Raw genomic sequence first — 24,056 nt, forward strand, 5'->3', positions numbered from 1 at the left:
GGGAAAATGTCTCAAATATACTATAGTTGGAGGGCAGATGAAAGGTAGAAAATTTTTCCAAAAAAATAGAAAATCAAAAGAATTATATATTTGGTAATTAATTATGTCCTTGATAGTGAATTATCTGTCCTAAAAGCTATATTGTATTTATTGCATTTCTTTGCTAAAGAAAGACAGAAAGCTCTGAAATTTCCTCTCTGCATATCTAAAACCATTTTTATGTCCTAAATAATATGGAGGCTTTACACTATTAACTCACAGAGTTATTTAAAACAAGCAATTTTTTTCCTTTTTTCTTTCTGAATATACAGGGAAAGATCTGAAACCAGAATAATTTTTTTAAAAAAGCAATTTGGTTCACAGAAAATCAGTGCCCTAAGAGTCTTAGTTACTTGTGAAATCTGATCCCATCTTAGATGAGAAAGAAACAAAAGGTGACTGTACCAAAGAGATATCATCATTTAATTTAAATCATTGTTGATCAAAATATTTCAATAAATATAATCTCATGTTCCTTCAGGAAAAATTCCCTACACCACACCCTCTCCTTTAATTGCTTTTAATAACATATTGAGGGTAAAAAGTCGCATCTTCCCCTACCTATCACTCAAAACTATCTGTATCCAAAGGGATGTTAAGTTTGAGCAAAAACATAAAACCCAGGTCAGAAAGTTCCTAGATTACAATCTTCCTGGGAAATACTGCATATTAATTGTATCCAACAGCAATTTTTTAAAACCGATGGATCTCATGTTTCTAGAAATTAGATTTGTTTCTTTCATCCATTACTTAATTAAGTACTTAGTTAATTACTTCATTTTCAGCCAGGCTGTCACAGATGCAGCAGCTATTGATAGGGAATCATCCATGTGTATGGCCCTCCCCTAGGTATTGGGACAGTGGCAGACAAGGCTCTTGTCTCTTGGAGCTTATATCCCTAGTGTGGGAAATTTATATTAAACTAATAAATGATCAAGCAGAATAATTACAGTTTGTGATTATTTTTATGAAGGAAATGAACTGTGTGCTGGTGTAGAAGTAACTAGGTTTGGGCAGTTCTGGAAGGCTGCATTAAAGAGCTGAAGTTTGAAGATTAAAGATAAGCCAGTCAGGAAGAGTAGGGAGAAGAGCAGGTGCAAAGGCTCTGAGCAGGGAAAGGTTTGGAGTGTTCAAGGAGGTGACAGGAGATCATCATTGCTCATGAAGCACAATGAGTAAGGGGCAATATGTGAAGCTGGAAAAGAATAGACGATCTGGGTCATGCTGGTTCATGTAGTTTGGTAAGGGATTTTAATTTTATTAACAGAGCAATTGGCAGCCGCTGAGGTTTTACGTGGGGAGTGACATGATTTAATTTAAAAATTAAATTTAAAAATGGACTGTCTAAAATGGATTGGAAAATATTAAGAATAAAATCATGAAGATAAGAGGCTGGCAATTCAGGCAAAAGATGATGGCAGCTTGAAGTACAGTGGAAACCACAGAAAGAAGCAGACAGATGCAGGATATTTTGGAAGCTCAATTGAAAGGTTTGTTGATGTTTGGAATGTGGGTGGGAAGATGGGCTACACAGAGGATTTTTAACTTAAGAACTGATGGTAATGAAGCCACTTCTGAAATGGGGAAGACTAGGGGATGTAGAGGGATGGAGAGGAAGGAGTATCAAGCCCCATTTTGATCATACTAAACATGATATGGTTCCATCTGACATTCAAGTGGAGAAATCAAGTAGGCATTTGGGAATAAAAATGTGACACTCAGGAGATAAGTCCTGATTGAAGATACATCAGCATATAGATGGTGATAAGATTTTCAAACTTTGACACAGGACAAGATCATTTAAGGAAAGAAGTGTAAATGTATACAAAAGAGGCCAAGTGAAGAATGTTTCAAGGAGTGGCTTGAATGCTCTCAGATCAACTCCATTTAGAAAAGGATACAGAGGTGTTCATTATATTTGGAAAATAGAGAGGTTCAGTGCTCCCTGAAAGGAGCAGACTCAGAGACATAGAGATGAAAACCAAGAAGGGATGGATTAAGTACAAGTAGGAACTGAAGAAATAGAGATGTATCCTGTAAATAACATATTTGAACAATTCTGTTGAGAAGGGGTGCAGAGAAATAGGTTTGTGACTTAAGGAGAATATAGAGTAAATTATTTTTTTAAGATGAGAAATACTGGTATATATTACCTGCTGATAAAAAGAGTATATATAGAGAGACTGTTGATTCTGGAGAAAAATATTGAAAATTATAAAGGAGCACAGTCTTTAAAAAGAAGGCAATGGAAGCATGGGAAACAAAGATTTGGGTTTATCTTGAATAGGGTCATTTCTTCCATGTGACAGGAAAGAACACAGAAAATGAGCAGAGGTAGAGGTTTTGGCTTTGGATTTGACTAACGGAGATGAGGAACATCACCTCTGATTGCTGGAAGTCATAAAATTTAGAACGAGGAAATCCTTAATAAGCAAAGATGCTTTTTTAAAGGAGTACGTTGGGGTTGGTTAGAGAATGAGATTGTAGTGGTGATAAAATGATAAAAAGGAGAGTTAGTGGCCCAGCAAAGTGTGAAATCCTTATAACTGGCCTTATTACTTCATTTTTGGCATTTGTCAAAAGGGGCAACCCTAAAGATAATGTGAAAAAAGAACTAGAAATATTTCAAGGACAGAGTAGAAAATGAAGACACTGGGCTCCTTTTGAAAGGTCTAAAATTTTAATTTGTTATGATGCGCTAACTCAATTTTCTTTTTGGCTTAATTGAGGTAGCACCTTTCCTCAAAATATCCATAAAATCCACTTTTTAAAATGTAAAATTCAGCCTACCAACTGAACCCTTTATTGTAAGTGTTGCCTTCTGCTTGAAGACTTTAAAAAAACAACTATTTTACCAGAATGTCAATTCCACTGTATTTAATGCAAATAAGATAACTTTTAAATTTTTATAAAACATAACACACATTCAGAAAAATGCTACAATATAAGTGTGTAACTAATTATTGTAATATGAACACCTATATAGCCAACACTTAAGCAAGAGAAAAAAATATTGCCAGGCCCTCAAATGCCTCTTCCTGGTGACAACACCCTTCCTTCCTCCCACAGTTAACCTGACTTCACAGTTTTATTCCTTAATGGTGTATTCATAAGCTATGTGGTTTTGTTTTGCCTGTTTTGAACTTAACATGAATGAAATCATAAATTATATGTTCTTTTATATTTGGATTATTTTGCTCAAAGCTATGTTTTTAATACCCATCCATATTGGTGTATCTATAGTTAACTTATTTTATAGCTATGTGGTATTCTAATTTATAAATAAATCTTATTTTATTTAACCATTCTACCATAATATAGTACATTTCAAGTTTGGGGCTATTACAGAAAAAGATGCTATAAACGTACTTATACAAATATTCTGGTGAAACTAAGCACTCATTTTGGTAGTGTGTAAACTCAGTAAAACTTCTAGGTCAATGGGTATAAATATCTTTAACTTTAGTAGATAATATCAGACTGATTTCAAACGAATTGACTTACATTTCCACCAGCATTTTCATCAGATTTCCTATTTTTCAACAGTTGATATTCTTGCCAATGCTTGATAATATTTAACTTTTTCATTTTAACCAAATTTGTTGTGTGTATAATAGTATCTCCCCATTTTAAAACTTGTTTTTCCCTTATTACTTCTGAAGTGGGTGTGTAGGGTTAGGGAAGACAGAGAGGATTGCTAATGGTACCTAGTTGGTAGAGGACAGAGGTGCTGCTAAAAATCCTATAATGCACAGGATAGTCCCCACAACAATTATCTGGTCCCAATGTCAGCACTGAAGTTGAAAAATATGACCTAGAGCAGGGGTCCTCAACCCAGGGGCTGCGGACTGATACAGGTCCGCGGCCTGTTAGGAACCAGGCAGCACAGCAGGAAGTGAGCAGCGGGCGAGCTAGAGAAGCTTCATCTGCTGTTCCCCATCACTCGCCTTACCACCTGAACCATCCCCCCCATCACTTGCATTATCAACTGAACCAGAACCATCCCCCATCACTCGCATTACCACCTGAACCAACCCCCTCCGCCATCCATGGAAAAATTGTCTTCCACGAAACCAGTCCCTCATGCCAAAAAGTTGGGGACTGCTGACCTAGACGACACCCCAGAATTTCTGAATTATTAGACTCTGACCCTAAAATTTCTAAGCTATTACAAACTGTACACATGGATGACACTGAGTTTGTGCTATTTTGGTTTAGAAAGAAAATTCATTGATCAAAGAAAATGAAACATCAGAGCTGGCAGGAATTCCAGAAATCATCTAAGTCAGCCTTCTTATTCGATGGTTGGGGAAACATGAAGCTTAAAATGATTAAGTTATCTTTCCACTTAGATATGTGGTTCCTTCCTTATGATAATGCCTTCCATTTCTAGAGCTATGTTAGCATCTTGTGTCACCGCAGTTCAATTTACTAGATGGCTTTCTGCTTCAGAAAAAGAAAAAGATTGCTTCTTTTCTACATAATAAAATTCTCATTGGAAATCAAGACAAAATAAATACTTAGTTGGTCTGCAGTAAATGTTGCCTGATAATTATGAAAATGAACCCTCACCATTGAGTAAAACAAATCCCTTTGCATTCTTACTCACCACATTTGCAGTGAAGAGTAAAAAGCAGGCTAAAATAAACTTTGACCTCAGAAGTCAATGACACACATATGGATAATCAAGCTTCATTTTATGACTACAGAAAAGCATTCACTCTCAGTTTAAACTTAATCACCTTTGTTCATTTTCAATATTCTCAAAAGGGCTTCAAATTTTATTTCTAAGGACTAAGTAGATACCTAATATATAAACTAGTTTATTATTTATTAGAAATATAAAGTAGGATAACATTAAAAAAAGTCTATCCTTGAAACATTTCTACATAATTACTGATAACCTCAAATGGAAATCTTTTGGGGAAGAATTCCCCCCAGCATTCAATGGATTTTAGGTTTTTTAGAAGTTTTCTGGTTCTGCAAGGTTCATCCCCATTAATGACTCTTATGTTGTAATTGAAACTCCTATTAAAACTCAGAATGGAATGAGAAAGTTCCATTTGACCATGGATAAAACATATTTTTTCCATTCTGACCTTGTTTTGGAAAACTTTTCAGCAAAGCCTGACTGAATCATGAGCTCCTGACCCAGCTTAAAGATGCCCTTGAGTACTGATATTTTGGGGAAACATTATATATAGCTCTATGTGCTTTAAACGTTTTTTCTTAATTGGGGAAATTAACATGACCTCCAAAATATTTTCTTAATGGCTAAATCAAAACTATGTACAGTTGAAATGAGTGGACCTTCATTTTTCCACATAACAGTGGCCCTAAATGCAGAAGTCTATCTGAAAGTGGTTACCTAGTTTAAATTTATACTGACTACAACCCACCCTAAGGGTTTGTTTATTTTAATCAGTGTGATCAGTAGCCCTCTCTTGCTGTCTGCCCGGAGAGCAGCTTGCAGTTATTACTTCCACCACTGAGATCTGACACTGTATATCGTCTAAATGGGACAGATGGAGCTTGTCTAAGGTTGTGTTTCATCAGCCATATCCTTGGCAAGCCTCCCATAGACATCAGAGTAAGGCAGACTGGTGCCCGATCTGCTGTTTATAAAAAATGATTTAATATTACATTACAAAATGTTATTGACACAATTACAGGAAAGAAATTAATGGTGTCAGATTCAGAAGTATGAAAGTTTCTCTGACATCATAAAACCATCATCAACCACTTTATCCATGCATCAGCATCTCACAAGCCAAAAATATGACAGTGAGACCCTCAATCCTACTAAGTAACAAAGATTTTGAGAAGGTAACCATGGTAGTCTTTTTTTCCTTGATTCTTTCTTGAAAGAGCAAGTCAAGCTTGAAAATTATGACTTCACTGCAGATAAGACAATGTTCAGTAAGTAGATTCACTGGTTTTTGAGTATTAAACCTCACAGACTGACCGGAAGCTAGAGATGAATAGTGACAATGGCTATACTATTTTATAGAGATGCTCTATTAGGTCAAGTTTTCTGCTCCCAATTTTTCATGGAATGTGTTTTCAACTTCAGTGTGAAAATTAAAAGGTGAGAGGATTTTTCAGACAAAGATTAAGTTACTAAGAATGTTGTGTGAAGCAATTGTTACTGGTATGGGAAGGATATAAAGCTAACTTTAGTTCTCTGAAGGTCTTCCACTGTTTTGCACAGAAGACACCTACATATAAGAAAATAGTCTGCACATCTTCCACTATCCCCAGTTTATTATATATGCCATTGCTTATACTTCTTCATCCCCCCAAATTCCATGTTATTGATTTGATGCATCACTCAATTTGTCACTTAGGTTCTGTTTAATGTAAGGCTGGAGTTTTTCAGCAATGTATCTTTTCTGTCTCTAAAGAGTAAATAAATTCCTTTAAGGTAAATACTCTATTTAATACTATGTGATCTCTACAGCACTAAGCAGAGAAATCAGCACATTGGTAGCTACTCAAAACATGCCTGTAAAACCAGTGGAAACTGAGCAATTGAACTGCTTAAGAACAGTGCTCAAGCAAATATTTAAAATACAACATATTAATAGACATTAGTGTTATTAGGTAAAATAAAAAATCAAAATGCAGAAAAGTTCATATATCTGCCACATTCCCTTTTACTTTGCCCTTCTGTTTACTTTATATTGAGAAGCAAAAGCCAAAAGAGTTCAGAAAGGAAGAGTAGGTGAGACCAAATAAAAATAGAAAACAGTATCAGAGTGTGACAAATACAAAGGTAATGGTATACACCAGGCACAAGAGTGGCACAAAGGATACACTGATGAATTTTCTTAGATGAATCAGAGAAGAAATACTTGATCTGGGTCTTGGGGCATGAGCAGAAATTCAACCACTATGTAGAAGAAAGAATCTAAGTGTGATAACTATTGATATTTCTGGCTCTGTGTATTATACTACAATAGATATTAAGATAGAGAAGGCATTAATGACTACTGGACATTAATAAGAATTTTTAAGGATCAGACATGAACTAAACCCAGAAGGAAGTGTAGAATTTAAGTAAGTGTTGAGGTAGAAAATAGACATGGCTCTAAGTAATAAGAAGCTTGTTTATAAATTAGGTTAATTATGGCTAGTGTTCATAAAGTAAAAAGGGTAACTCAAAAGAACATGTACAGCACTAACATCTTGACTCCAGCTCACATCTATCATCAAAAAATCATGAGTCCCCAAATACTATACCCTTGACACATCCATTTTATTGTTACACATTTTGAACTACCTGGAAATACTCATTTCACATAGATGGAATAAATTATTTTACTAAAAATGTATCTGCAGTATTTATTGAATTCAACAAGACCTAATCTACTGAAAAATTCAAAGGCAAATAGATAAAATAGTTTATCAATATACTAATATCTGCTAAAAGAATTTATCTTTAATATTGTATCATATCATGCAAGAACAACTTTCAGAAACATTTATCCTATAAGGAAAAACCTAAGAAGCTTAAATTGGAATCCATTTCTAGACAAACAGAGTTGAGCTTATATAAACTGCAATAAATTAGCAATAGTAAAATATATATATATATATATATATATATATATAAAATCCACAAAAGATTTATTGGCATAATCTACTATGGTACATCTGGTGCCTTTAGATAGCTAACAGAACCAATTACCAGGAATGACATGTCAAAGCCTTAAGAGAAAATGACTCCTGCCAGATGCTACCTATAATCACTTTCCACTGGTTCCAATATCTGTCTCTCTCTGGATGGCCTCAATCCACTCTGGCAGATACAACACAGAGAACAATGTCAGTAGACATTAGAAATGAATGGGAAGTGTAAATGAAAATACTGCAGTGGAGTAGGTCACACTGCAAACTCCATACAACGAGATTTAAAAGCAGTAACAGTTTGGTTCCATTTAATTTAAATGTCATCCAAACTGTTTAAAGTATTTCACAATAAGAATGACTTTATGATAAGAAACTTTTTAATCCCACATGCAGGCTTAGAGTTTGTGGCCTTCAGAGCTAAGAAGACACTTTGTCTTTGCCTTTCATCACTCTTATCCTTTTATTATTACATCTAGTAGTTATTGCATTCCATACCTACTATGTGTCTACCACTCTACTAGCACATGTGAGGGGTACACAGATGAGGATATTGGCCCTCTGGAGCTTGACTTAAATCGATACAAATGCACCCACAAAGACGGGAAGAACACCAATCACAGGAAATTCTTTCTGGAAAAAGTTCAAGTGTATACAACTACAGCGGGAATACCCTGTCCAAGCCTTTATTTCCTGACAACTATTCAATTTTCTTCAAATGTTCTAGTTTCTGACTTCCATTCCTATTTTCTTAAAATACTTTGAAAAACTCCTGAAATATTACCATCAGCAATAAGGATTGTTTCTCAAAATTAAAAGCACAATAAACCCCGGACTTTGGAGATAACTCTGTATTTGCCTGTGTTGTCTTTCTTTTTTTTTCTTTTTTTAACATCTTTATTGGAGTATAATTGCTTTACAATGGCGTGTTAGTTTCTGCTTTATAAGAAAGTGAATCAGCTATACCTATACATATGTCCCCATATCTCCTCCCAGTTTCTGCTTTATAACAAAGTGAATCAGCTATACCTATACATATGTCCCCATATCTCCTCCCTCTTACATCTCCCTCTCACCCTCCCTATCCCACCCCTCTAGGCGGTCACAAAGCACCGAGTTGATCTCCCTGTGCTATGCGGCTGCTTCCCACTAGCTATCTATTTTACCCGTCTTAATCATGATATCTTTGCTTGCCTCTAGACAGTTCCCCATGTATATTTTTTGACAACTAGCCTGATAAAATTCATTGGAGTATAAGTTCCAGGTGTAATATTTTGAAGGAATGTATTAAGCAAAATACAATTAAACCTCAAAGGAAAAAAAAATCTTTTACATTTATGACAAAGGCTCTTTTATTTCTTTTAGACTTTATTCATTCAACAGCCTCCAATCATATCAGTGTGCACTGAAAGATAAGCTCATGGTACAAGAAACACTATTTCAGTCCTGTGTTGTTCAGTACCTATCTCATACTTGACATGCTACAGGCACCAACTGTTCTATCTTTATAAGCCTTAAAAAAATAAAGACACTGTACGTACTCAACTGGGTTAAACTATATTCTCTTCAGATTCAGTTGTAACAATGCTGGCACCTGTTGATTGATGGGATGTTCTCTTCCTAACACCAGAAATCTCAAGTTGGACATTGTTTTGCCTTAAAATAAAGATTTATTAGGCAGTTCCAAAAGATTCTATTATAAGAAGGGCAATCAAAGAGATAAGTAGTTCTCAAAATGACTAATTTATAAAATGATAATGACTCAATTTTTCTTGCTCATGTGAGTTCAGAAGCAGAGAGTACTAACAAGGGCCTCCTCATATTTTAGTCTTTCAGAGTTATACATCTCAATCCTTTGCCTTTAGGATCCTTCTCATGATTGTTTGGCTGACTGGGATAAGAATCAAGAAAAAAATATATAACACCTCACTTCCACCATAAAAGCTACATTTTAATTTTATTATTATTTTAATTTTAATGCTTCCTCTTTCCAGGTTATACAATGTACAAGAATCATTAGTGAAGATTCCCATGTCTTAGGACTTTGTTTCAGGGTAATGCCAAGCCAAGTAGGTCTGTCAGTGTGAATTGTAGGGATGAGTTAAGGTCAGACATAGAGCTGACTGTCCTGGAAGAGGAACATATGACAAGTATTATGAGATTGTGTTCATCTACATCTGAGATACTGCTCTTCTTAAGTTTGCACATAACCTAATCATGTTTCTTTTTATTTATTTATAACATCCTTATTGGAGTATAATTGCTTTACAATGGTATGTTAGTTTCTGTTGTATAACAAGTGAATCAGCTGTACATATACATATATCCCCATATATCCTCCATCTTGTGTCTCCATCCCAACCTCCCTATGCCACCCCTCTAGGTGGAGACAAAGCACCAAGCTGATCTCCCTGTGCTACGTGGCTGCTTCCCACTAGCTATCTGTTTTACATTTGGTAGTGTATATATGTCCATGCCACTCTCTCACTTCCTCCCAGCTTACACTTTCCCCTCCCTGAGTCCTCAAGTCCACCCTTTACATCTGCGTCTTTATACCTGTCCTGCCCCTAGGTTCCTCAGAACCATTTTTTTGTAGATTCCATATATGTGTGTTAGCATACAGTATTTGTTTTTCTGACTTACTTCACTATGCATGACAGTTTCTAGGTCCATCCACCTCACTACAAATAACTCAATTTCACTTCTTTTCATGGCTGAGTAATATTACATTGTATATATGTGCCACATCTTCTTAATCCATTCATCTGTTGATGGATACTTAGGTTGTCTCCATGTCCTGGCTATTGTAAATAGAGCTGCAATGAACATTGCAGTACATGACTCTTTGTGAATTATGGTTTTCTCAAGGTATATGCTCCGTAGTGGGATTGCTGGGTCACATGGTAGTGCTATTTTCATTTTTTTACGGAACCTCCATACTGTTCTCCACAGTGGCTCTATCAATAGACATTCCCACCAACAGTGCAAGAGGGTTCCTTTTTCTCCAAACCCTCTTCAGCTTTCATTGTTTGTAGATTTTTTTCATGATGACCTTTCTGACCGGTGTGAGGTGATACCGCATAGTAGTTTTTTGTGTGTGTGTGTTGTACGCGGCCTCTCACTGTTGTGGTCTCTCCCGTTGCGGAGCACAGGCTCCGGACGCGCAGGCTTAGCGGCCATGGCTCACAGGTGCAGCCGCTTGGCGGCATGTGGGATCTTCCGGGACCGGGGCACGAACCCGTGTCCCCTGCATCGGCAGGCAGACTCTCAACCACTGCGCCACCAGGGAAGCCCCGCATAGTAGTTTTGAACTGCATTTCTCTAATGATTAGTGATGTTGAGCGTCCTTTCATGTTGGCAATCTGTATATCTTCTTTGGAGAAATGTCTGTTTACGTCTTCGATCCATTTTTGGATTGGGTTGTTTGCTTTTTTGGTACTGAGCTGCATGAGCTGCTTGTATATTTTGGAGATTAACCCTTTTTCAGTTGCTTCATTTGCAAATATTTTCTCCCATTCTGAGGGCTGTCTTTTTGTCTTGTTTATGGTTTCTTTTGCTGTGCAAAAGCTTTTAAGTTTCACTAGGCCCCATTTGTTTATTTTTGTTTTTATTTCCATTCCCCTAGGAGGTGGGTCAAAAAGGATATTGCTGTCATTTAGGTCATAGAGTGTTCTGGCTCTGTTTTCCTATAAGAATTTTATAGTGTCTTGCCTTACATTTAGGTCTTTAATCCACTTTGAGTTTATTTTTGTGTATGCTGTTAGGGAGTGTTCTAATTTCATTCTTTTACATGTAGTTGTCCAGTTTTCCCAGCACCACTTATTGAAGAGGCTGTCCTTTCTCCACTGTACATTCCTGCCTCCTTTATCAAAGATAAGGTGACCATATGTGCATGGGTTTATCTCTGAGCTTTCTATCCTGTTCCATTGATCTACCTTTCTGTTTTTGTGCCAGTACCATACTGTCTTGATTACTGTAGCTTTGTAGTATAGTCTGAAGTCAGGGAGCCTGATTCCTCCACCTCCATGTTTCTTTCTCAAGTTTGCTTTGGCTATTCGGGGTCTTTAGTGTTTCCATACAAATTATGAAATTTTTTGTTCTAGCTTTGTGAAAAATGCTATTGGTAGTTTCATAGGGATTGCATTGAATCTGTAGATGGCTATCGGTAGTATAGTCATTTCACAGTGTTGATTCTTCCAACCTAAGAACATGGTATATCTCTCCACCTGTTTGTATCATCTTTAATTTCTTTCATCGGTGTCATAATTTTCTGCATATAGGTCTTTTTTCTCCTTAGGTAGGTTTATTCCTAGGTATTTCATTCTTTTTATTGCAATGGTAAAAGGGAATTTTATCTTAATTTCTTTCAGCTTTTTCATCATTAGTGTATAGGAATGCAAGAGATTTCTGTGCATTAATTTTGTATCCTGCTACTTTACCAAATTCATTGATTAACTCTAGTGGTTTTCTGGTAGCATCTTTAGGTTTCTCTATGTATAGTATCATGTCATCTGCAAACAGTGACAACTTTATTTCTTCTTTTCCAATTTGGCTTCCTTTTATTTCTTTTTCATCTCTGACTGCTGTGGCTAAAACTTCCAAAACTATGTTGAATAAGAGTGGTGATAGTGGACAACCTTGACTTGTTCCTGATCTTAGTGGAAATGGTTTCACTTTTTCACCATTGAGAATGATGTTGGCTGTGGGTTTGTCATGTATGGCCTTTATTATGTTGAGGTAAGTTCCTTCTATGCCTACCTTCTGGAGGGTTTTTTATCATAAATCAGTGATGAATTTTGTCAAAAGCTTTTTCTGCATCAATTGCGATGATCATATGGTTTTTCTCCACAATTTGTTAATATGGTTTATCATGTTGATTGATTTGCATATACTGAAGAATCCTTGCATTCCTGGGATAAACCCTACTTGATCATGGTGTATGATACTCTTAATGTGCTGTTGGATTCTGTTTGCTAGTATTTTGTTGAGGATTTTTGCATCTATATTCATCAGTGATATTGGCCTGTAGTGTTCTTTCTTTGTGCCATCTTTGTCTGGTTTTGGTATCAGGGTGATGGTGGGCTCATAGAATGAGTTTGGGAGTGTTCCTCCCTCTGCCATATTCTGGAAGAGTTTGAGGAGGATAGGTGTTAGCTCTTCTCTAAATGTTTGATAGAATTCGCCTGTGTAGCCATCTGCCCTGGGCTTTTGCTTGTTGGAAGGTTTTTAATCACAGTCTCAATTTCAGTGCTTCTGACTGGTCTGTTTATATTTTCTATTTCTTCCTGGTTCCATCTTGGAAGGTTGTGCTTTTCTAAGAATTTGTCCAGTTCTTTCAGGTTGTCCATTTTATTGTCATATAATTGCTTGTAGTAATCTCTCATGATCCTTTGTATTTCTGCAGTGCCAGTTATTACTTCTCCTTTTTCTTTTCTAATTCTACTGATTTGATTCCTGTCCCTTTTTTTCTTGATGAGTCTGGCTAATGGTTATCAATTTTATCTTCTCAAGGAACCAGCTTTTAGTTTTATTTATCTTTGCTATTGTTTCTTTCACTTCTTCTTCATTTATTTCGGATCTGATCTTTATGATTTCTTTCCTTCTGCCAATTTTGGGTTTTTATTGTTCTTCTTTCTGTAATTGTTTTAGTTGTAGGGTTAACTTGTTTACTTGAGATTGTTCCTGTTCCTTGAGGTAGGACTGTATTGCTATAAACTTCCCTCTTAGAACTGCTTTTGCTGCATCCCACAGGTTTTGGGTCATCATGTTTTCTTGTCATTTTTCTCTAGGTATTTTTTTTATTTCTTCTTTGACTTCATCAGTGATCTCTTGGTTATTTAGTAGTGTATTGTTTAGCCTCCATGTGTTTGTATTTTTTACAGATTTTTTCCTGTAATTGATATCTAGTCTCATAGTGTTGTGGTCAGAAAAGATACTTGATATGTTTTGAATTTTCTCAAATGTACCAGGGTTTGATTTGTGACCCAAGATATGATCTTTCCTGGAGAATGTTCCATGAGCACTTGAGAAGAAAGTGTATTCTGTTGTTTTTGGATGGAATGTCCTATAAATATCAATTAAGTCCATCTTGTTTAATGTATCATTTAAAGCTTGTGTTTCTTTATTTATTTTCATTTTGGATGATCTGTCGATTGGTGAAAGTGGGGTGTTAAAGTCCCCTACTATGATTGCATTACTGTCAATTTCCCCTTTCATGGCTGTTAGCATCTGCCTTATGTACTGAGGTGCTCTTATGTTGGGTGCATAAATATTTACAATTGTTATATCTTCTTCTTGGTTTGATCCCTTGATCATTAAGCAGTGTCCTTCTCTGTCTCTTGTTATAGTCTTTATTTTAAAGTCTATTTTGTCTGATATGAGAATTGCTACTCCAGCTTTCTTTTGATTTCCATTTGCATGGAATATCCTTTTCCATCCCCTCACCTTCAGTCTATATGTGTCCCTAGCTCTGAAGTGGGTCTCTTGTAGACAGCATATATACTGGATTCTGTTTGTATCCATTTAGCCAGTCTATTTAAGGGAGCATTTAATCCATTTACGTTTAAGGTAATTATCACTATGTATGTTCCTCTTACCATTTTCTTAATTGTTTTGGGTTTGTTATTGTAGGTCTTTTCCTTCTCTTGTGTTTCCTGCCTAGAGAAGTTCCTTTAGCATTTGTTGTGAAGCTGGTTTGGTGGTGCTGAATTCTCTTAGCTTTTGTGTGTCTGTAAAGTTATTTCTCCATTGAATCTGAATGAGATCCTTGCTGGGTAGAATAATCTTGGTGGTAGGTTTATCCCTTTCATCACTTTAAATATGTCCTGCCACTCCCTTCCGGCATGCAGAGTTTCTGCTGAAAGATTAGATGTTAACCTTATGGGGATTCCCTTGTATGTTATTTGTTGCTTTTCCATTCCTGCTTTTGATAATTTTTCTTTGTATTTAATTTTTGATAGTTTGATTAATATGTGTCTTGCTGTGTTTCTCCTTGGATTTATCCTGTACAGGAGTCTTGTGCGCTCAGACAGGATGGGGTTAAAGTAGCAGCTGATTAGGGGGCTCTGGCTCACTCATGCGGGGGGAGGGAGGGGTACAGAATATTGGGCGAGCCTGTGGCAGCAGAGGCCGGTGTGATGCTGCAACAGCCTGAGGTGCACCATGTGTTCTCCCAGGGAAGTTTTTCCTGGATCACGGGACCCTGGCAGTGGCGGGCTGCACAGGCTCCTGAGAGGAGAGGTGTGCATAGTGACCTGTGCTTGCACACAGGCTACTTGGTGGCGGCAGCAGCAGCCTTAGCATCTCAGGCCCGTCTCTGGTGTCCGTGCTGATAGCCACAGCTCATGCCCATCTCTGGGCTTGTTTAGGCGGTGCTCTGAATCCCTTCTCCTTGTGCACCCTGAAACAATGGTCTCTTGCCTCTTATGCAGGTCTAGACTTTTTCCCGGACTCCCTCCCGGCTAGCTGTGGTGCACTAGCCCCCTCAGGCTGTCTTCACGCAGCCAATCCCTGTCCTCTCCCTGGGATCTGAACTCCAAGGCCCAAGCCTCAGCTCCCAGCCCCTACCCGACCAGGGGGATGAGCAGACAAGTCTCTCAGGTTGGTGAGTGCTGGTCGGCACCGATCCTCTGTGTGGAAATCTCTCTGCTTTGCCCTCTTCACCCGTTTCTGCCCTCTCCTCCATGGCTCCAAAGCTTCCCCCCTACCCACGCCCCGTCTCCACCAGTGAAGGGGCTTCCTAGTGTGTGGAAACTTTTCCCAGTTCACAGCTACCTCCGAGAGGTGTGGATCCCATCCTTATTTTTTTGTCTCTGCTTTTTCTTTTGCCCTATGCAGGTACGTGGGGTGTTTCTTGCCTTTTGGGAGGTCTGAGGTCTTCTGCCAGCGTCCAGTAGGTGTTCTGTAGGAGTTGTTCCACATGTAAATGGGGAGGAAGGTGATCTTCATGTCTCACTCCTCTGCCATCTTGAATGTCCTCCTCCTTATCATGGTTCTTATATCTAAGACTGCATATAGCAAAATGATTTCTAATATTATGCTTTGGCAGGGCCATTCTAGAAAATAGCACATTCTGGATATTCCATAAAAAAAGCCATTTTAATGTTACAATAGAATCTTGTTGGATAAGGAAATCACTGTAAAATTAGAGTTTTTGTTATCATCATTTAACTTTATCATTAGGTATGCTTTTTAGTGATTTATACTATTTTAGTTTTACATAATAGTTTTAAATAAAGCACAGATGTCTGCACATGGCAGCTTTAGTTCTGAATTCATTGTGTGGTAGTACAGTATAGCAAACATACTTTGGAGTCAGACAGGCCTGATTAGTTCTAGCTCCTTCAATTAGCAGCTATAGAACTTTAAGGAAAGCACCATCTTTTTGAAGGGCTTTACTATTCCTTATCTGAAATGGTGTAGACAACTAAATAAGATAACATACGTTAAACCCTTAGCACTGTGCCTGTACAGATTCATAAAATAAGAAAATGTCTGTGCTCGCATGTATGTTTGCAGGTGTGTACCTTTGCATAGATTGGGGGCATCATCTCCATAAAAAATACTATATCTTTAAACCTCAAAGAAACAATTAATGCAAGAAGTCTACTACTTATTAATTGAATATGTTCTACAAATTGGTTGTTGTATTAGAAAAGACAAAGTACAACAAATTTGATGGTTTAAAACAATATAAATGCATTGCCTTATAGTTCTGGAGGCCAAAAATCTGAAATGGGTATCAGTGGGCTAAAATCAAGGCACTGGAAAGGCTGTGCTGCTTTCTGGAGGCTCTAAGGGGAGAATCTGTTTCCCGGACTCCTGCAGCTTCTAGATGCCACCCACAGTCTTTGGCTTGTGGGTCCCTTCCTCCACCCTCAAATCAGGAACATTCCATCTTTTTGACATTCTTCCACTGTCACATCTCCCTCTGACCATAGCCTCTGACTTAGCTGGGAAAGGCTTTTTACTTTCAGAGACTTTTTTTATTAGATTGGGCCCATCCAGATAATGCAGGATAATCTCCCCACCTCAATCTTCTTCTCATCTACAAAGTTCTTTTAGCCATGTGAGGTAATATATTTACAGATTCTGGGAATTAGGTTGTGAACATCATTTAAAAGTCATTATTCTAAAAAAAAAAAAAGTCATTATTCTGCCTACATAGTTGTATATGATATTGGACTGGAATTCAGAATGTATGTCTCCATGGAAATAGTGTTATACATGGTAGCTATGCCCACAGAATAATTCACAAAATGTTTAAATAATAATGTACCTCAACTATAAAAATGCACTAAGTGAACAAACAGGCAAAATATAGTACCGAAACATGTTTGCTGAATTTACCTCAAAGGACTGGTACAAAATTCACCAACTCAAAATCCTTGAGCTGAAAGATCAGAAATGAGGTTTAGAGGATGGAGTGAAGATGGAATTTAGAAACTAAGGCACAAGGAGCTGTGAGAATTAATTTTATGTGTCAACTTGATCAGGCTAAAGGAATGTCCAGATGGCTGATGAAACATTATTTCTGAGTGTGTCTGTTTCAGAAGAGGTTAGCATTTCAATTAATAGCCTGAATAAATAAGATCCTTACCCCTTGAGGGCCTAAATAGAACAAAAAGGTAAAAGAAGGGCAAATTCTCTCTCTCCCTTCTTGAGTTGGGACATCCATTTTCTCCTGCCCTTGAATCTAAAGTCAGAGTTCCTAGTTCTAGGGTCTTTGGACTGTGGAACCTACACCAATAGCCCACCTGATTCTCAGGCCCTGAACTCAGACTGAATTATACCACCAGCTTTCCTAGTTCTATGGATTTCAGACAGCTGATTGTGGGATTTCTCAGGCTCTACAATCATGTGAGCCAATTCCCATAATAAATTTACTCTTATAGCTCTTTATATATCCTGTTGGTTCTGTTTTTCTGGAGGATGCTGACTAATATAGACACTGCATCCTTGTCTATGGTGACCTCATCATTATCTCATTACAAGTGTTTATAGGGGAGCAAAACTTGCCACCCCAAAATGTGTCTCTTTGGTATTAAGATTATTTTAGGGTGAAACAGCAGATTCAGTAAGTCTTTGTTTTACCTTCTCCTTAACTCCCTAAAAGGATTTAGATTAAGGGCCTGCTCCAGGAAGAGCACTATCACCAGAGATACCTACAAAAAATATGGAGCAGGTGTTGTTGGGGGAATTCAGCAGGGCCTGGAGACCAAAGATCTCTCTGGTTCCCATTATCTCTGCATGGCATAGCAAACATTTGTTCACCAAACATTTGTTTTTCTATCTCCGTATGAATAGCCTTCCACCCCTATGAAGTCCCAAACCCCTACCCTCTTCTTCTCTCAAATGGCATATAAGCCTCAATTGCCTAATTTGTCCTTGGGGTTTCATTTTTCTTATGGGGCCCCCTATACATACATAATTAAACTTGATTTTCTCCTGTTAATCTGTCTCATGTCGATTTAATTCTTAGACCAGCCAGAAGAACCTAGAAAGGGTAGAGAAGAAAATTTTCCTTCCCCTACACCTTCCTCTGCCATGTCATTAGATGGTGGGACCATACAGTTCCATTACCTATGCCACCTGCTGCTTTCTGCCAAAAGCTTCCCTACCATCCCTCTAGCTTAAGTTTGGAATATGGACTCACAGCTCATTCCTGCAGCTTGAAAATCCACCGTGAGTTGTCTCTGTGAGGAGCAAGGAGAAAACTCAAGATTCAAAAGGCTTCCTAGCATGCCTCCTGCTTTGTGCTATTCTCACCTTGCGTTTATCTCTTTCCATTACTTCTGATTTCAGGAAACACAATCCTTTCTCAAGGGAACTTTAAGAATCAGGAACCTTGGATGGAGTTTTCCTAAGCAGTGGATGTGGAGGAGAACAGAGATGACCCAGTAGGATGCAGACTAGTGGTAGCAATTGAGCTACTTAGCATCACTGATGATTTCTTGGTGACCTGTCTTGCATAAAAGATGATCATAAATCTGGTACAATTTCTGAAATAATGGACTGCACCTGTAACATTTTTACACCCAATACAAACTAGAAAAAATAATCCAAATTTCATCAACAGAGTATTTAAAGTAGGTACATCTTAATAGAGTCCACCTTTGCCCTGAGCCAACCCCTGGCTGACCCTGATATCGTCCTTTAAAGGACTCCCAACCTCCTGCTGCTGCTGCTGTTGCTACTGCTACTGCTACAGTGGACCCTCAATGTCCTAAAGTAGCTTTGCATTCATTAGCTGGTGCAGAGAAGCCATGCTAAATCCTCACGAAATGGAAGAAAAAGTTTCTGCCCTACTTTGACTCACACATCACTACCCAGTGCAGGGTTTCCAATGCCACAAACAATTTAAGGTTCCCTGGGGATGAGGCCTTCCATCTTTCACTTACAGTGATTCTCTTCAGAGGGTTAGAATCTGGGGACAAGCTTCTCCACTGAGCTCTCAAATGCTCCCTCCTTGGATACATCTTTCTTTCAAATATCCTCACATGAATTTTATTCTTGCAAAACATGTCAATGTGCTGGGGACAGCTTAGACTAAAGCTAAAATTCCAGCTACCCAAGTAATCTATAAGGTAAAAAAAAATGACAACATACTGGAAGTGTTTCCTGGCTTTATTGGAAGTGGATGTGTTTTACCATTAAATGACACAAAGTGTTGTCATATTTAGGATGGTAGTTCATGCCTTTTGTGGTGATGAGTTGACACTGTTTATCACCAAGTGGATTCCCATTTTGTTGGGACTTATCACCATAATAATTTGGTTAATTTGAACTATGAAGTTTCTTTGAGCACTGTAGTTACATTCTAATGGTTTTTACAGGTTATAATGTAATCCTCCTGCTACTTGACTGCATTCACTTACACTCACTCAAATAAATATATAGTAGTAACTATAATAGGAAACACTTACTCTTGAGGACCTTAGAAATCAAAAGTAAAAAAGACATATAATACCTGCCTTCAAGAAGTTCAGAATTTTGCAAGAAACTATATTCATACTAATATTATTAGTAAAACATACTAATATTAAACTACTTTAAAGATGTCTGTGTTTAGTTACATTGACAAATAGAAAATAAAATTTTTAAAAATCTTACAAGTATATTGTTAGATGAATGGGGCTTTTTAAACAAATGACGGGGAGGAATATTCTTTTCAAAGAGAAATAAATGTTAAAAAAGCAGATAAAGGTTAACCAGAAACTTATTTGAGACTCTTGAAGACAAGTGCAGACTTGTGTACAAGTTCAGGTGTGTTTACAAGTTCAGGCTTTGTTTCAAGTGCAGACATGCATACAAGTCCTTGGATTTATTTATAAAAGGATCCTGCTGTGTAGTGAAGAATTAACTTTTTCCAAAGAGCTCTCTGACATTTGCCTTAGGCTACGGAGAGGTGAAATCTAGGCCCCTGGCATGCCTTGCCTGATAAGAATGTCTCTGTTTGCCTGGGTGCTTTGGCCAATAGGCAATCTTACAATGTGATTTAGGATAGGGGCTTTGGAACATGCCTTATCAGTTATGATCTCCAGACGAACTGGAGACCAAACCTCTAGGAGAGGCTAAAAAGTCAAGGTCAGCCTCACAAGCAGCTTGTGAGTGAACCCCAGTAAAAATTCGGGACACCAAAGGCTTCGGTTCATAATACTATGAGTATTGTCACACGCTGCAGCCAGGAGGAGATAATGCTGTCCAGGAATCCACAGGGAGAACACAACCAGAAGCTTTGTATTTGGGCCCTTTTTAGACCTCATCCTATGAATTTCTTCCTTTGGTTGGTTTTGATTTGTATCCTTCGCTATAATAAAACTTTAACCATACGTATAGCACTTTCCTGAGTTGTATGTGTCATTTCTGCAAATTATAAAAACTGATGGGGTACTGGAGACCCACAGATTTGTAGCCAGCTGGTCAGAAGTGAGGATGGCCTGTGGACCTATGAACTGTGGCCAATGTCTATAGTGAAGCCTGTCCTGTGGAGGACGATGCCCTTAATCTGCGACGTGTAGCCCAACCCTGTGTAGTTGGTTTCAGAAGTCACTGAAACCTGCAATTCTGTTTTTTTTTGTGGTTCGTAAAGAAGATAAATGGCTAATAGGAACTGGATACAACAATATGTCATTGTCAGCTTTCATAAGAATTACCAAGATTTAAGATGAGAAAATTAGTCTTCCAGTTATAATCGGACCTTTCATTCATTCACTATAAGGTACTCCTGGCAATTAAGATTTAGATGTGAGGGGAGAAACTCCAGGTCCTTATTAAATATTTTAATAAACTGCCAATGAGCCAATCTGAGAAGTGAGGACTAGAGTAATCAGCAAACTGAGGCTCTCATTTTTAGTATTGTTTCACCAATGCCAATTATAGAACTACGTATGGCAGATTACTGCCTTAGAAGAAAATTTTCTATATTATTTTATTTCTTCATTAGTATTTAAACAGTCAAGCCTGGGAGATCTATGTTCATGGAATTCTCTCTAAAGAAATCTCCCCAGGTAAAAAGCCCTCTTTGATTTGTCCATTTTAAGATATGGATTTTAGAGAGAGGAAAAAAGAGAGAAAGAAACAGGTGTTAAATGGTTATTCATATGTATCCCAATGTTCCCATTCCAAGACTTTGGCTAATAGTGAGTTGTATTGGGTAAGTGTGGGTAACATCAAAAACAAAGATGATGAGATCTTTTTCCATCCTCACTTCACCCCATTTATTCTCACCCCTGTATATTTTCAAAGAGACTATATTTCAGACTGCCTCTTCACCCAATGAAGTACAGACCTATCAATTTAGTTACTGCAGTCTGGTAATGCAATTACCAGATTCCTGGGTCACCATTTGGGCTATCTGATTAGACAGGACCCAGGAACGGTGGAGAAACTGGATGGAGGACTTACTAGAGGAGGAGATGGCTGTGTATTGAGAGCTACAGAGCAGATCACCCACATCTGGGCTGAATGAAATTCACTGCTAGACACATTCAAGGAGTCTCCAACCCCAGCTGGAGACAAAATGAAACTGGCTGAGCCAGACAATGCCTCAGGATTATCATCAAGCCTAAAGATCTGACGAGGAAGAGGCTTCAGCTACAGTGCCCAGAATACTGCCCAGCCATAGACTGGGCAAGAAACCTCTCCTGGAGATCAGAGGGGTGAGGTCTCATCTTACCCAGTGACTCATCTATTCCACGTGAAGATCACCCAAACACAAACAAGACCTTCTAAAAGGCAGATGTTGTTGTGGAACACCTATGAAAAATTTTAAGAAGGTGATGTTACTTGAAGATACTATTTAAATTATTGTATTGGGCTACCGCTTAAACAGGACAGGAAATTTTGATTTTTCTTTTATGGTTAATGAATGAAAGGAGCTTAGAAAAGGAAGAATCGATTGTTTATATCCCAAGTAAAGAAGTTATATTTTTTTCTACACTATTGTATTGCAGCTTTGGTTCAATTTTGCAACTCACTAAACGAATGACTAATTTTTCATCTCCAGGTGTCTTTGAGATATAGAGCCATGCCCCAAACACATATACAAATTACTCAGAGAGGAAAAGACAGATGGTAGATAGATGGATGGATAGCTAGCTAGATAGCTAGCTAGCTAGGTATGTAGATATAAAAGTAATGACTGGTTAAAATTTTATGAGAATTAAATTGCTCTAGATTTCTCCCCCTAACTAGTTTTAAAGCCTAATAAACTGACAGTTGCCTATTCAATTCACCATAGAGGATTTATCTCTAACTGACATGTCACATGTGCCCAGACTAACAAAGCTTAACTGCAGCAAGTATAGCTTTGGTATTGGCAAATGGATGCAAGTCAGGACTTCAGATCTACTGACAATGGGTAGCACCATCCTGTCACACTAGAATCAGCATACTATAGCATTGTGAGGGTCACACATAGGCAGACATGTGTCACTGGTACATCATAGCTTGGATACCATCTTACACTCTCAATGCATGCACCAGTTTAAACATTAGTCTAATCTATCAAAAGAGTACTCTTGTATTCAGTCATTTCTCCTAGGAATATAAATGCAGTCTTAAAATCTAGTATCTGACCACAAATAAACACTACCGGTTATTTTCACAAAGTAATTGAGTCACATATTATAGGCAAAGGGGAACTAATTTCACATCCTCAAGGTCACACTGAAAGAACTCTACAACTATCAGATAGTCCTCACAATCTTGATTACATGATGTTTGCAGTCTAGCACAAACCTGAGTGAAGGCTCTGACATACTTGGGTCTTTAATGTCTAAAATAAAATTTATTACTTTTCATAGTTCCTGAACTATGAGGACACAGGCTCTGTTAGCAGCGCACTCATCTATGTGCCCAAATCCACCTTACCCGATATGCTAATAGTGGACAGCTATTTATAGAAATATATAATTTCTACATGCAGAATTTGTAAAGATGAACACATGTTTAATCTGATCATTTCTTTAGATTCAGAGTTCAAATATTAAAGGACTCATAGGCTTGTCTGAAGAAAAGACCCCAAACCAGATTTTAAGGCAGCCAAAGATAGGATTCAGGGATTAACATTTAAGAAAAACCAATGCCTCTCCACCCAATCAGAGTGAGATTTTACCAAGAGTAACTTGATAGACATCCCTAATATTTACTAAATTGTTGAGTTGCAGATGCAATGCTTTTCAAAAAAGGTTTTGCTGATATTCTGCAAGGAGAATTTTGAAGTCCATCTGACATAAAAATAGAAAATTGTGTGATACTTTTACTACATAGAAACAAAAACTTTCACTTTTATCATTTCTGTATAATACATGCTTACTGGAGGGTAGATGATTCAGAAATGTAGCTCTCAGACATTGATTTCAAATTTCCTCCATGTGTTACCTGAGAATGCTCAGGAGAATGAAACACAATTCAAGCTCTGTTGTCTTTCTTCCTTCTCCCCCTCACCTTCCATAAGCAGCCCACCTCAAATGAACATGCAAATGAGAGGTGAAAAATCCCATCTATCTAAAAGGAGAACAGCCCTAGGGAAGAGCAGGGTAATTTGTGAGGCCCTGTTTCATTCCTGGGAAGAAATTACAGTGGATGCCTGTGTAAATACTTCCTGAGAAGCTAAAGTTCTGAGTAAAAGTAGCTTTCCTTCCTGGCTTTACCTACAATTATCCATTGGCATCTAATTCACAGAATAAAACATATCTCTCTTAAGGACAGACTTCAAAGCACTTTGATCACTAATAGATATTATACTGCCAGTTTGACACCAGTGAAAACTACCTTTTCCTGAAATTCACTTTGCGACTATGCAATTTTAAAATCAAATATTTTAGGTAAATAATATGTACTGAATACTTATGTTGTATTGAGTTTATGTGCATCATCTCATTTAA

Source organism: Phocoena phocoena, chromosome 5 (genome assembly GCF_963924675.1).
Source record: "Phocoena phocoena chromosome 5, mPhoPho1.1, whole genome shotgun sequence".
Lineage (NCBI taxonomy): Eukaryota > Metazoa > Chordata > Mammalia > Artiodactyla > Phocoenidae > Phocoena > Phocoena phocoena.